This window comes from Phymastichus coffea, unplaced genomic scaffold (assembly GCF_024137745.1).
Source record: "Phymastichus coffea isolate CEN01 unplaced genomic scaffold, Cenicafe_Pcof_1.1 PCOF00009, whole genome shotgun sequence".
NCBI lineage: Eukaryota > Metazoa > Arthropoda > Insecta > Hymenoptera > Eulophidae > Phymastichus > Phymastichus coffea.
Window position 1 is genome coordinate 1343858 of NW_026706820.1, and position 12488 is coordinate 1356345.

Below are 12488 nucleotides of genomic sequence, written 5' to 3' on the forward strand. Positions count from 1 at the left end.
GCATTTGTATGAAAAAATAGTGTACGTAACTTGCGACAACGCCCGTGCCACGATCACATACTTCACGCACGCATTACGTAATGTACTATTTCGTAGTGTATATAAAATTTATTGCAATCATGTAAACTATGTATATTACTCGGGTAAATATATATATATATATATATATATATATATATATATATAAGATGGTTCAAACCACCCGTACACTTCTCCTAAAATTTAAAATATTTCAAAAAATGATACAGATGAAAGTTCATCTCTGAGTGGCACATGTTATAGTGATCTTGCCTTTAACTTTGATGATAAGTTTTAAGATCATTTGAATGTTGTGACGGAGAAAGCAGTATGCTCTACTCTCTTTTCTCTTTTCTTTTCCTCTTTTCCTCTTTTCGACAAGGTACAATGGTCTAGTTAAGCGCATATTAGAAATGCGTTTAACACTTGGTCTTTTGTTTCAGTATCGATGATTGCCTAGAAGCGGCCGAAGAGACTCGTAGAGTTCTAGTAGTGGGAGCGAGAAAGAATGAGTGAAAGAGAGAGAGAGAGAGAGAGAGAGAGAGAGCGCATGCACTATGCAGGTTTAGACAGGTGCTTGACGTACGACCAATAAACGTTGCGTCACATACTGCCTGAAAATGTAGGTCAAGTGGGGATGAAGGAGAGCGCGAGCCAAGGACCGCGAGAAGATCGTTGCTGGCGTTCACTTTCTTCTCATCCGCCCTTGCAAGAGCATCTCAGTAGGCTATTGCGAGAAAGTAAGTGACCAAGAGCCATTCAACATTGTACGTCGAGCCCCCGCTGTAAGAGGTAGAAGACTGTGAGTACATTCCGACAGGAAGAGGTCAATAAGGACAGTGACCGCGAGCGATTGCCAAGTCTTTGCCCAGCTGCCCGCGCAATATAAGGAAGGCTGACCCTTTGTGCGAGGTATAGCTGATTGAAGAAGAGGTGCCACCCAACGCAGTTTCGTTCGGCCGCCTAATTCACCATGCCACCGCAAAAGAAGACAAGGTCAAGTTTTTTTTTTCTCTTTTCCATCTCTTTCGCCATGACAGAATTGTCATCACGGTAAGGCGGTTGCAATCACGACGCTCTCAGGAAGCTCGATTACGATCCGCTTAGCAAAAACATAGATGATGCACATAGTGCACCATATGGCCAACCACGAGGCTGGCCAGGTAACTTTGTGCAAAAATCTTTTTGTTAAAGTGGTGGATTATGATTGTCTTTCTCAACAGAGAATGGAGACTTCTCAAACAAACAATTTGTTGTTTTTGGGTGAGAATGTCATAAACTTCTATTTTCTGTACGGGCATATGCAAATGCAAATACTGATGTACAAAATGCGCCACCGATTGCCCTCGACAAGCAGTAAATGCAAGTCAACCCGAAGTGAATGCAATATGTATTTGAAAGAAGACTTGCAGTCACAAGTGCGGATGTGTGTATCTTCACATGGTGGGGCTGAAAACGCTGTCTCTCTAAAGAGAAAGTAGGCAAAACACACAACGCTTGCCCCTAGGGCAATAGACCGATCGAAATTCAAATCTTAAAATTCAATACCCGACCAATAGCTGTCGATCTTGACGGGAGAGTTGCAAAGTACTGCGTCAGGAAAGAGAAATCGATAACACTGCACGGCATCCGAATAGACTCGGAAGAACTTCGATCCGGCAGACTAAAAATCTCGAAAGCCACACAACTCATCAACGATGAAATCAAAAGAGTATGGCAATAGAGATGATAGTCAGCCACAAAAGGCAGGAGAACATATTGCTATTTCCCAGTAATCAAAGACTTGTATAATAAGTTAAGTTAATGCGTAGAATATAAGATTAAGATTTTTGACATGATGAGTCTAACTCTTTTATTTTATCTTTCTCTTACTCTAATCCTCTCTCGAATGCTTAGAGCAATATTACCTCATTTCCTAGCCCTAAATAATTGGTGACGAACCGTACTATCTCAATGTATAGAAGAAATGGATTACTCATTATGTAAGGTTATCAAGAGACTCAAAAAACCAATTAAATTCACTCCTTCAATTAGAAACCTCTGTGGTCAATGAGCCAGATGAAATAAAGAAAAGTTTGACGCATTATCAAATCACCTATACACAGTATTCAAGCTTTATCAAATAATTATCATAGAACAAGAACAAATTATCTAGTGTAATGATTAATATTTTTATAAATATATGCATACACATCTATGTATTAAATGAAATAAGTAATCGGATTCTACCTCTAGAAGTTCGATCATTCAAATGTGCACGGATGCACAGGTATTATCGTGGCCGTGAAGTTTTCAGTTCCCCGAGTTAGGCTTTAGAAGACTAATAAATTCCTCGAGAAGAACTCTTTTGGATACTGTGAATTACTCTAAGCCGGTAGTCTAAAATAAACAAAAGAGCAAGCGAGCGAGAACAGGTGGAAAAATCAAAGAGCGAGGTTAACTACGAGTGGAAAACAAGCCCCAATAAGTATTACTTTGCAGTCGCTAGGGCGAGTGGCTAGTACGAAGTATCTCAATAGCCACCTTTAGTTTAATTAAGCAGTGTGGATGCATCTTTTGTTTGTAAATTATTTCTATAATTTCCCTTTGTGTGAAAAAGCATTGTAAACGTTTGTTCTAGGCTCTCCCCGCTGATGACTGGAATTTTTATACCTTTGCATTAAAATGAAAAATTCGACAATAATAATAAAAAACTAATATCCAACAAACAAAGTGTATCAAAGTGCCTTAAATTATTTCTGCTTTAAATTATTCCCTGACAGAGGTCTTCATTATTTATTTTCGATCATAAGCACCGATTCTCCTCTTATAAGTCAGTAAATTTTACTCCATTTTAATTATATCCCTATTAGGGATGACTCCTAAGATCAAGATTACTAATATAATTATCAAACATCAGGAGTGAAAAAAATTAAGAATAATTTACTCCATTTTAGTCCAAATTGTTTATGTCACCTGAAAATATGCACCTTCCATGTGAACCTCTAGTCTAAGTAGTGGTGGGTAGGTAAATTACCATAGGTAAAATACATAGTTTTTGACACGTAATTTACTATGTATATTACCTCTCGAACTTTCTGAGTTTTTGACAACACGTTTTGACATCTTTTCGGCTATCGCCGTGGGATGGCGCGCCGACGCGGTGTGCCGGTACAACCGGTGCGGTACCGGTCTACGTCAGGTCTTTTAAAATCTGTTAGCAAAGCATGCACTCTTCCTGCAAATCCGTTATCCACGACACTTTTTGCTAACAAATTGCCGTTATGGCTATTACACGTTACATGCCAAATCCCAACAAATTGACCCATGAGAATCATCACAGCTGCACCGTCACTGATAACAGCGTATATATTAATATTATATTTTTCTCTTGCCATTCCAATACATTCGTCAACCACTTGACGCAAAGCTTCCCCAGTTTCACGATGAGTACTGAAATTCCAGATGTTCAAAAAAATGTACTTTCTTCGCTGCATGTTGTCTAAACGAACCATGGCAACAACATTTTGTTTATTGGCCGCCTTATTTTTCCATCCGTCTATTAACAAAACTACATTATTTACACCCATATTGGCTATTGATTGCTGTAACTCGTTGAATCGATTATTAAGATTACTGTTGGAGAGAGTCTTCTTAATTGGAATAATGTAATTTGGATTTAAGGCTTGAATGAAATTTCTAAACAATGGTGATTCGACTATTACGAAAGGTATGTTGCATCCAAAAAAAAATAGCCCAAGCAATCTGTCTAATTCATTACGATCAATATTAGCTAAAAAAAATTATTATCATTATAAATTTGAATTCAAAACATTTTAATAAAGACTATTTTAGATCATCTACATTATTATTGAAAAATATCGTATATATACCTGCCATTTTAATAAATAATCCAAGCAAGAAAACTAAGAAAAATCACTAATTCCTGAACAGTTAATAATATATGATTTTTCTGAAATATGATTCGCTTCTTCACTTTGGTATAAGATTTGAGGTGAATAACCGAAATTTTCAAATGAAGAATGATAAATTACCTGGTACTAGTACTATTATTACTGTTTAGTGTTTATTGTGAAAATTAATTTTACAAAAACTGTGATAATTGTTACATTTAGGTTGTTAGTTTACTGTTGGAGATAAATAAATAACACCAGGCTTTCTTAGCGTCAAAGGATCAAAGGTCGAATTAAAAATATTCAAATTAGAATTTCAATAGCAAAGTACGTTGGTGTAACAATGCTGCGCATGCGCAATAGTATTTGGAAGTTTTTGACGTTTTTGATAATCTGACATGGTTTTTGACGTTGTTTACAGCTTCTGACATGTACGTGTCGAAAACCTCAAAATCGTGTCATTTTCCCACCACTGAGTCTAAGTATATTTCTAGATACTTGACAAGATATCTTGGTGAAAAATTATCGCAGCATCAAATTCCGACGTGATCGTTTTTGTGAATTCAAAACTTCCAAAAAAAAACTTTCGTAGATTAAAATAACTAAAAACAATATCTTTTTTTAAGAATAAAATAATGATAAAATCAAAAAGTTTAATACTCATGAAATTCTTTATAGTTTTAAAACTGGTTACTGCATCTTACAAATTTCAACTACATTTAAAAGCTTAGTTTTTACTTGTAAATGAGAAGTCAATCAAGTCTATATGTTAATTTTTACCCAAGTTACAAGTATATTAGTAAACAAATGATTATTTTGTTGAAGTTTAAATATCTGAACACTTAATAAAGATACAAGAAAGTTGTAAATAGAAAATAATGTCTTTTTATATGAAATATATAAATTATAAGTAAAATAAGGAATTCAGAAACAAATTATGTTCTGTAACGGGGTAAATACCGTTTAATTATTTTTATTCGCGCGTATTCATTAGTGGGCGAATGTAATCATCTATGCTCAATACACAATCCGGAGAGCATGGGGAAACAGGTGTCAGTCAACCAGTAAATCTACTAATCTACGAGAAAGTGAGTGGAAGCAATATGAAATAAGAGAGTCGAGAGCACTTGTTGATGACTGGAACAGAACCTTTTATTATCTATTATATGCTACATCAGGTCGGCCCGCGTGTTTGTTTACTTCGACGCTCGCACGACGACAACATGCAGTGTCGGAACGCTCGCTGCTCTTTGTTGGAAGAGTTATTGCATGCACGCTTGAGATGTCGGAAAATTGATCGTTATATATGCAATTATATCGCGACCGCGAAATTAAGCTGGCCAGCTTACCTTTATATTGCAGACGTACGAGATGGACAATGGCGAGTCGCACAGCGAGAAGATTGTTCGTGTTTGTGTCGCGGATCGCGAATTCGCGTACACGCGGTTTCGCCCTCGATGGCGAAACCTCACACACACTCTTTCGATCTCGTTGAGGACGACGTTTCTCCGTCGGCTCGGATCTCTCCCTTCTGCAGATGTATGGCACCTCGGCAACAGCAATCACTATTAGCTGGCACTGATTTGGGCATTCCTCTCTCGTTCTTTTTGGCGTTAACGGCACACGGATCGGTAATAGCAAAAATGATAAGCGGGCGAGCGTGATGGTGGTCAATGTTTTACTGGTTCAATTTTAAGCGCGCGCGTTCCGTCTGCTCGCGTGCCGCATTCCTTCGTCACGTTCCTCATCTCCCCAGTAGGTGCTGCCCCCGCGAGCAGCAATTAGGTTACGTTATTAGCGCTAATTCGACGTTTACCGTCACAGCCACCTTACAGTCTGGACCTACGGGGTCCTTGACGATAATTCTATTAGCGCTGTCCCTTTCGAGGAGGAGAGGAGAAAGGATAATAAAGGGTCATAGTCCGTGAGATGTTTAGTTCTATTTTTATTGCTCAGGGTAATATAACGGTGGCCCTGCCCACGGGGGCAGGGAAAGATCACCTGGCTGGTCTCGGCGATACTTTTTCTCCTCGGTCATCCAATGGAGGACGGCCACGCACCTCCCATCCCAGCCTCTATTGGACCAGGTCGGCGTGCCATCGCACACGGGGGCAACGATCCGTGCGGATCACCCCGGGGTAGTGGCACACATTGCACCCTTCCCACTGAGCTCGGGATAGGGTGCCCCGTGGGAGGCCTCGTTCTCTGGGGGTCAGTGGCAACCCGTCTCTACGGTTCGGGGCGGGCCACAGCGGTCTTTCGACCGTGGGGTCCTCACCCGCGGGCCCTACAACCACATTGATGTGGATGGGCCCCATTGCGTGACCCCCCTGGCTGCCGTTTACGTTCACCACCAGGTTTACCCCGCACGTTTGCGAGCCCTGGCGTGGTGTGGCCCCCAACCTGATCTCTGGAGCCGTTGGCCTGGCTCCGGCTATCGGAGGCTGGGAGAGGCCCATGGGAATGTCACTCGCCGGGCCCTCGAGGGCCTGGCGGTGACGCCGCTGCACCTCTTTGAGTGCTGACGCGAACTGGCGACGGCGGGACACTACCTTATCCCAGTAGTCCATGTCGTCGGGGTGGTGTCCCGCAGCCGCGTACGCGTTATACTCGGCGTACACGGCTCGTTGGAGGGCGTTGAGGGTCGCCCAGCCTTGCTCGACTTCCCTCAACCCGTCCATTATTTCCTCCCAGGTTCGTTCGCCAGACGGGGGTGTCTGGCTGGTGAACCTGGGGCGCCAGCTCGCGTCGGTGGTACCCTCCTCCGTCTGGGTACCGATGGATGTCTTCGGGCCTTAAGCGGGATAGATCCCGCTAGGGGTCCAGGCAGCGGCGTGGCATCGCCGCGCACGATGCCGGGTATTGTCGACGCGCGCGCGGTGGCATCCTCCGCCGGGAGCTCTTCAATCAGCATAGACGTCGAGCTCTCGTAAGCTCGCGCCCGTGCTTGCTCCTCCTCGCCTCTCTTCTGCTCCAGCAGATGTAGAGCAGCGTGGATGACGCCTTCGACGGCGGGGCCCAAATCCAACCCGATGAGGGCGGCCGCCGCCTGCTCAAATTGTTCGAGCGTAATCTGCATCCTGCAAAATTCTATGCGTCAGTATCCCGAACATTTTTTTGGATATCGAAGGTGGGCGCCTGTTCGGCTGTGCAGGGCCTTCGTCGCCGGGGTCGAAGGTGGGGTCCTTGGCGTCGATCTCCCAGGTCCTTCGTTCGCCGTGTCTCATGCATTGACGATTGGCGTTCTCGGTGGTCTGCCCCTCTTCCTTTTCCCGACGATGGGTGGAGGGGCTCGAGTAGTCTGTCGATGTTATGTAGTGTGTGTGGTTAGCGCATACTTGCGAGGTCTTCCTCGTGGGCGCTTCGCCGTGTTAGAAGAAGAGGTGTTTAGTGGGACTCGGTTGGGGAGATTAAGACGAATATGACGAGGTGAGCTCGGAGTCGTCGCGTTGTTGTTTTGGGGTGTGTTGTCCGCAGTATCGGCGCTCCCGTTTCCGTGCATCGTCGTATCGCTCGCATTGGGCGGGACGTTCATCGCCACGGTTCCCTCGGTGGTAGAGGTCTCGTCGTCGTCTCGTGGTCGAGTCCCATCTTCCGGTAAATCGTCATCTTGCCCATAATAGGGTTTGAGATCTTTGGCGTGTATTAACGTCGTGACCTCTTCCTGTTGATTGGCAAGGCGATATGAGTTGGCGCCGAGTACCCTTGTGACGATAAAGGGGCCTATGAACTTGGGTGCTAACTTCGCGGAAATGCCCTGCGCTGCGCAGGACAGTACGTGATTCCTCTTCCACACCCAGTCCCCTTCTTTAAACCTGTGGTCCCTACGCTTGGCGTTGTAATACCTTGCCTGCCTCAGGGACTTATCCGAAGCGCTCTCGTGAGCTTGCTGAACGGCGGAACGGCTATTCTTCATGTGCTCGTTCCATTGCCCGATTCGAAGCACACTCTCCACTTGTGCGGCGAGCTCGTCCATTCGTCTCCGAAGAGTATTTGGGGCTCCCGGTTTTCTGCCGTAGTTGAGCATGGCAGGGCTGACCCCGGTGGAACTATGGACGGCCGTGTTCAATGCGAACATGAGTTCGGGTAGCGCTCGGTCCCATTCCCTGTGATTCCCTCGCAGGTACGAGGTTATCATCGTTTTCAAGGTACGGTTAACTCTTTTCGTAGGGTTAGCCTGCGGGGTATAGCTTGGGGTAAAGGTCCGTTTTATACCCTGATCTCTCAGGTACCCGTCTACCAACTAGTTGCGGAACTTGGTGTCATTGTCGAACAAGAAGATCTTTGGTGTACCGAAACGCAGGATTACCCGTTCCTGGAGTTCCTTCACTATCGTCTTGCCATTGGCACTACGTATGGGTATACATTCGACCCATCGTGTGAATACATCGATGAATACCAGGACGTATTCGTGTCCTCGAGGGCTCTTCGGAAAAGGTCCAGTGATGTTGCCCGCGACCACTTGCCAAGGCATAGACCACGTTCGGTCCTGCATGAACCCGCGCGGCGGTCGCTGCTCAACCTTGCACTGTTGGCATACCTGACACTTTTGGACGTATCCCTTAACGTCCGCATAGATTCCCGGCCAGTAATAGGATTGGGCGATGCGGGCGAAGGTCTTCTCGCGTCCCAAGTGTCCTGCCGTCTCTAGATCGTGGCTCTCGAACAATACCGCCTTGCGTTCCTCCGGGGGCACGACGAGTTTCCATGCGTCCCCGTATCCATCTTCTTCTTGGTGGTCGTAGTTTGGCTTTAGGTGATACATCACCCGGTCAATAACGTTCCAATTCGGGTACACTTCTAGGTGGCTCTCGACGCGTCGGAATTGCTCCGTGTACCAGGCGCTGTCCCTTGACTTCGGTTGGTCCATTGCGCCAACCTCTACCTTCGTGGGCTCAAAAGCGCGTGATAAGGCGTCGGGCAACACATTGTCTGCCCCCTTTCGATATTTGATCTCGAAAGTATGGCCTTGGAGTTGCAAGGCCCATCGGGCGAGACGTCCGATTGGGTTCTTCAGGTTATATAGACATTTTAGACTATTGTGGTCCGTCACCACCCTGAACCGGTATGCCTCTACGTATGGGCGGAATTTTTGGATGGCCCACACGACCGCCAAGCGCTCGCGCTCAGTGGCTGAGTAGTTTTGCTCAGCCGGGTTAAGGACTCGGCTAGCGTACTGGATGATCCGGTCTCCGTCTCCTACTCTTTGTATCAGGACGGCACCGATTCCCGTACCGCTAGCATCTGTCTCCAGCACGTACTGCCCGTCGGGTTCCGGCAACCCGAGGCATGGAGCGGATATCATGAGTGCCTTAAGCTTAGCGAAGGCTTGTTCTTGGTCCTCTCCCCACACATATTCGCTCTTTTTCCCCGTCAGCTTCGTTAACGGTTGAGCGTGCGTGGCGAAGTCACTCAAGAATCGGCGGTACCATGAAGCGACCCCCAGGAAGGTGCGCAGCTGTCGCACGTTTCCTGGTCGTGGGTACTCCACGATAGAGCGCACCTTTCCAGGGTCTGGCCTGATACCCTCACGGTTGATTAACAAGCCTAGGTACTTGGCTTCAGGCTTGCAGAAGATACTCTTCTCTTGATTGATCGAGAGGCCAGCTCTGCACAACCTGTCCAATACGGTTTTTAAGTGTCGTAGGTGATCCTCGAATTTGGACGATACCACTAGGATATCGTCCAAATAGGCGAAGACGAATTCGCCTAGTTCGGGGCCAATCACGCTATCGATCAACCGTTGGAAGGTGGCGCCGGCGTACGAGAGGCCGAACGGCATTCGTACGAACTGGTAATGTCCCAGTCCGGGTACGGTAAAGGCCGTAATTGGCCGAGATTCGGTCTTGAGTGGGATCTGGTGATATGCGCTGCTGAGGTCGAGTGTCGAGATATAGCGTGCGTTTCGCAAACGCCCAATATATCTTGCATAAACGGTACGGGATACTCGGTGACCTTATTGACCTTTCTGAAGTCAATACAAAATCTGTACGAGCCGTCCTTCTTGCGTATCATAACCACTGGACTCGACCAGCCACTGTCCGCTGGTTCGATTACCCCTTGGGATAATATTTCCCTCACCAGTCTATGCATCTCCTGCTCGACCTTGTGCGATACCGGGTAATAACGCTGTTTGATTGGCTTCGTATCGTCGACCCGATCTCAATGCCTGCCGCACATCCCAAGCCCGCAGGAGCTTGCGATAAGGCCTCGTCAATGGTCCTCTGCAATATCGCCTGTTGGGCTGCCGTTACCTCGGCTAGTCCGATTGTAGCTAATCTCGGACCAGCCTCCAAGCTAGCTACTTCTAGCTCCATTTTGGCTTGTGATCCCTTGAACAGCAACGTATTATCGTCGGGATCAAGTACCGCTCTGAACAACCTGACGAAGTTCACTCCTAAAATACATTCCTCGACGAGGGTAGGGAGGATGGCTACTCTCGTCGGCATCGTCAATTCCCCCACGGTGAACGGCAGCAGGGCGTGACCAACGATCGTTAACTTACGACCGTCTGGTAGTCCTGCTGTACCCGCGTGGGTGGTGTCCAATCTGACGCCTAGCACAGACGCTATTTGCAGAGAATTACTACCCATGGCTGTGGTGGAGGCCCCCGGATCATAGAGGGCCCATATCTGGAAGTCCCCTGTTTTCACCGGTAGCCACCAACGCGTCTCCTGTTCCGGGGAATATCGGGAGTTTCGACGGCCTCACAGCTTTGCTCCTTGTACACCATAGCGCTAGCCACTGTGCTCTCGCGTGGTAGAGTGACGTCACTTGTCGTACGAGCCACCTTGGTTCGGACGATCGAAGTTTCCATGGGATTTCGTTTCGACGATTTATCCACCGCTACCCTTGCCCCCGAGGACGTGTGCGATCCATTCGCCACCACCTCGGCCGGTCCAGGGTCTTGGGCTTTACTAACGTCGATACCCTTTGACGATTGATCTGCCTTTGCCCGTACCCCCGAGGGCGTGTGCGATCCATACGCCACCGCCTCGACTGGTCCAGATCTCGGGCTTTACTAACGTCATTACCCTTCTTCTCCGCTTGCACTCTACCGCCACGCTCATCTTTGGCGTCACTAAGGGAGTTCTCGTTCTCGTCGCTCAACACGCTCGCTACTAACGGTGCGGGCTGTGCTGACGAAGGCCGCGAGATCTCATTAACGGGGTTTGGGTTACGGGATGAAGGAGTGGGGTCAACCCAACCTATCCACTCCTCTGTCCGTTTCCCTTATTGAATTGGGGACAGAACTTCCTGCTGTACCCCAGTAGGCCACACTCGGCGCATTTGATCGGCCCTGAGCAATCTCTTCCTCGTCTGCGAGGAGTCTCCGGTCTCTTGGCTCGGTCCTCGGAAGTCGGGATTTTGCCGGCGCGAATATCCTTTATCCCCTCCGATATCTCCCTGAGAGACAGCAGCATTTGGTTCACTACATCAGGGGATAGGACTTTCTTTTCGCCATCGACCGATTCTAGGCTCGGATTAGGTGCCGCCCCCGAGGGCGTCGGCGTGTAGACGACCTGGTGCGTCACCTTCTCGAGTACCTTCTCCATGCGGTCCAACCTGTCATTAACTTCGGGTTTGTCACCGGACATAGATGCCACCTTGCCCTGACGACCCTTGCTCGCGTCGGTGCGGGGGTGGTACGCTAACTGAGGGTATAGAGTCGACTGAAGGTCTGGTACCGTCCGCTCCATCCTTCGCTGATGCAAGTTATTCTGGGCCGCCGTGGCCAGGTCGTTCAGGGTACGTATGGAGTCTACTTCCGATCTCCGTATTTGGCCTCTGGATTTCCGGGAGGAGGTTGGCATGCAGGAGGTCCAGTTGGGTCTCGTGCGTCATTTTGGGGTTCAGCCGATTCATTAGGCCCATCATATTAGCGATGTAGACTTTCGCGGGCTCGTCTGGGGCCTGATATCGGCTTTGAACCTCTTTTGTTAAACGCTGCTGTTGTTGCCTGCTGGTCCCAAACCATGCTCTAGCGTCTGCCTCGAAGTCCGCGTAGGAGAACCATTCATTTCTCATTGCCTCGTACCAAACGAGGGCGGGACCGACGAGTAGCTCAGATACTGCCAGGAGCATCTCGTCCTCCGTAAGTCCTGCGCTGCTCCTCGAGCTGTCCAGCCTTGACAAGAAGGTGTCAATGCTCGCATTGCCCTCTCCGGAGAACCTGAGTTTCCATCCTCGGATAATGCGGCCGACGTCCCTTGTTGTCGACCACGGGTTTGACGTCTGGTGGGATGACCACATGCTCGGCGGGTGATTGTCCACTTCAGCATTAACTCCACCGAGTTGATGCTGTCCACCCTCTCCGAAAGGGAGCGTCCGGTGGGGGGTCCTGCCGGTGGCCCCCGTGGGCCTCTGTCTGGGTCCAGCTGGAGTGCTCTGGGGTAGCCTGGTGTCGTAATGGCATGTGAAGGTGTCTTGGAATGCTACGCTTCTACGCGTATTCTCCTGTTGCCGCACTTCGTTGGAACTATTCGCATCGTTTTGCCGTATATTTCTGTTTTCGGCGTTTTCTAATGCGTTGATTCTGGCGGATTGACTGTCCAGTTGGTCCTTCACATTGACGCT

The 12488-nt window shown here is 47.7% G+C and overlaps 1 protein-coding gene across 5 annotated transcripts in view; it reads left to right on the forward strand.

Moving 5' to 3' along the window:
- LOC131671062 (endophilin-A) overlaps positions 1-12488 on the forward strand; it is a 1254901-nt gene that overhangs the window by 549365 nt on the left and 693048 nt on the right. The gene's annotated exons all lie outside the window — the stretch shown is intronic.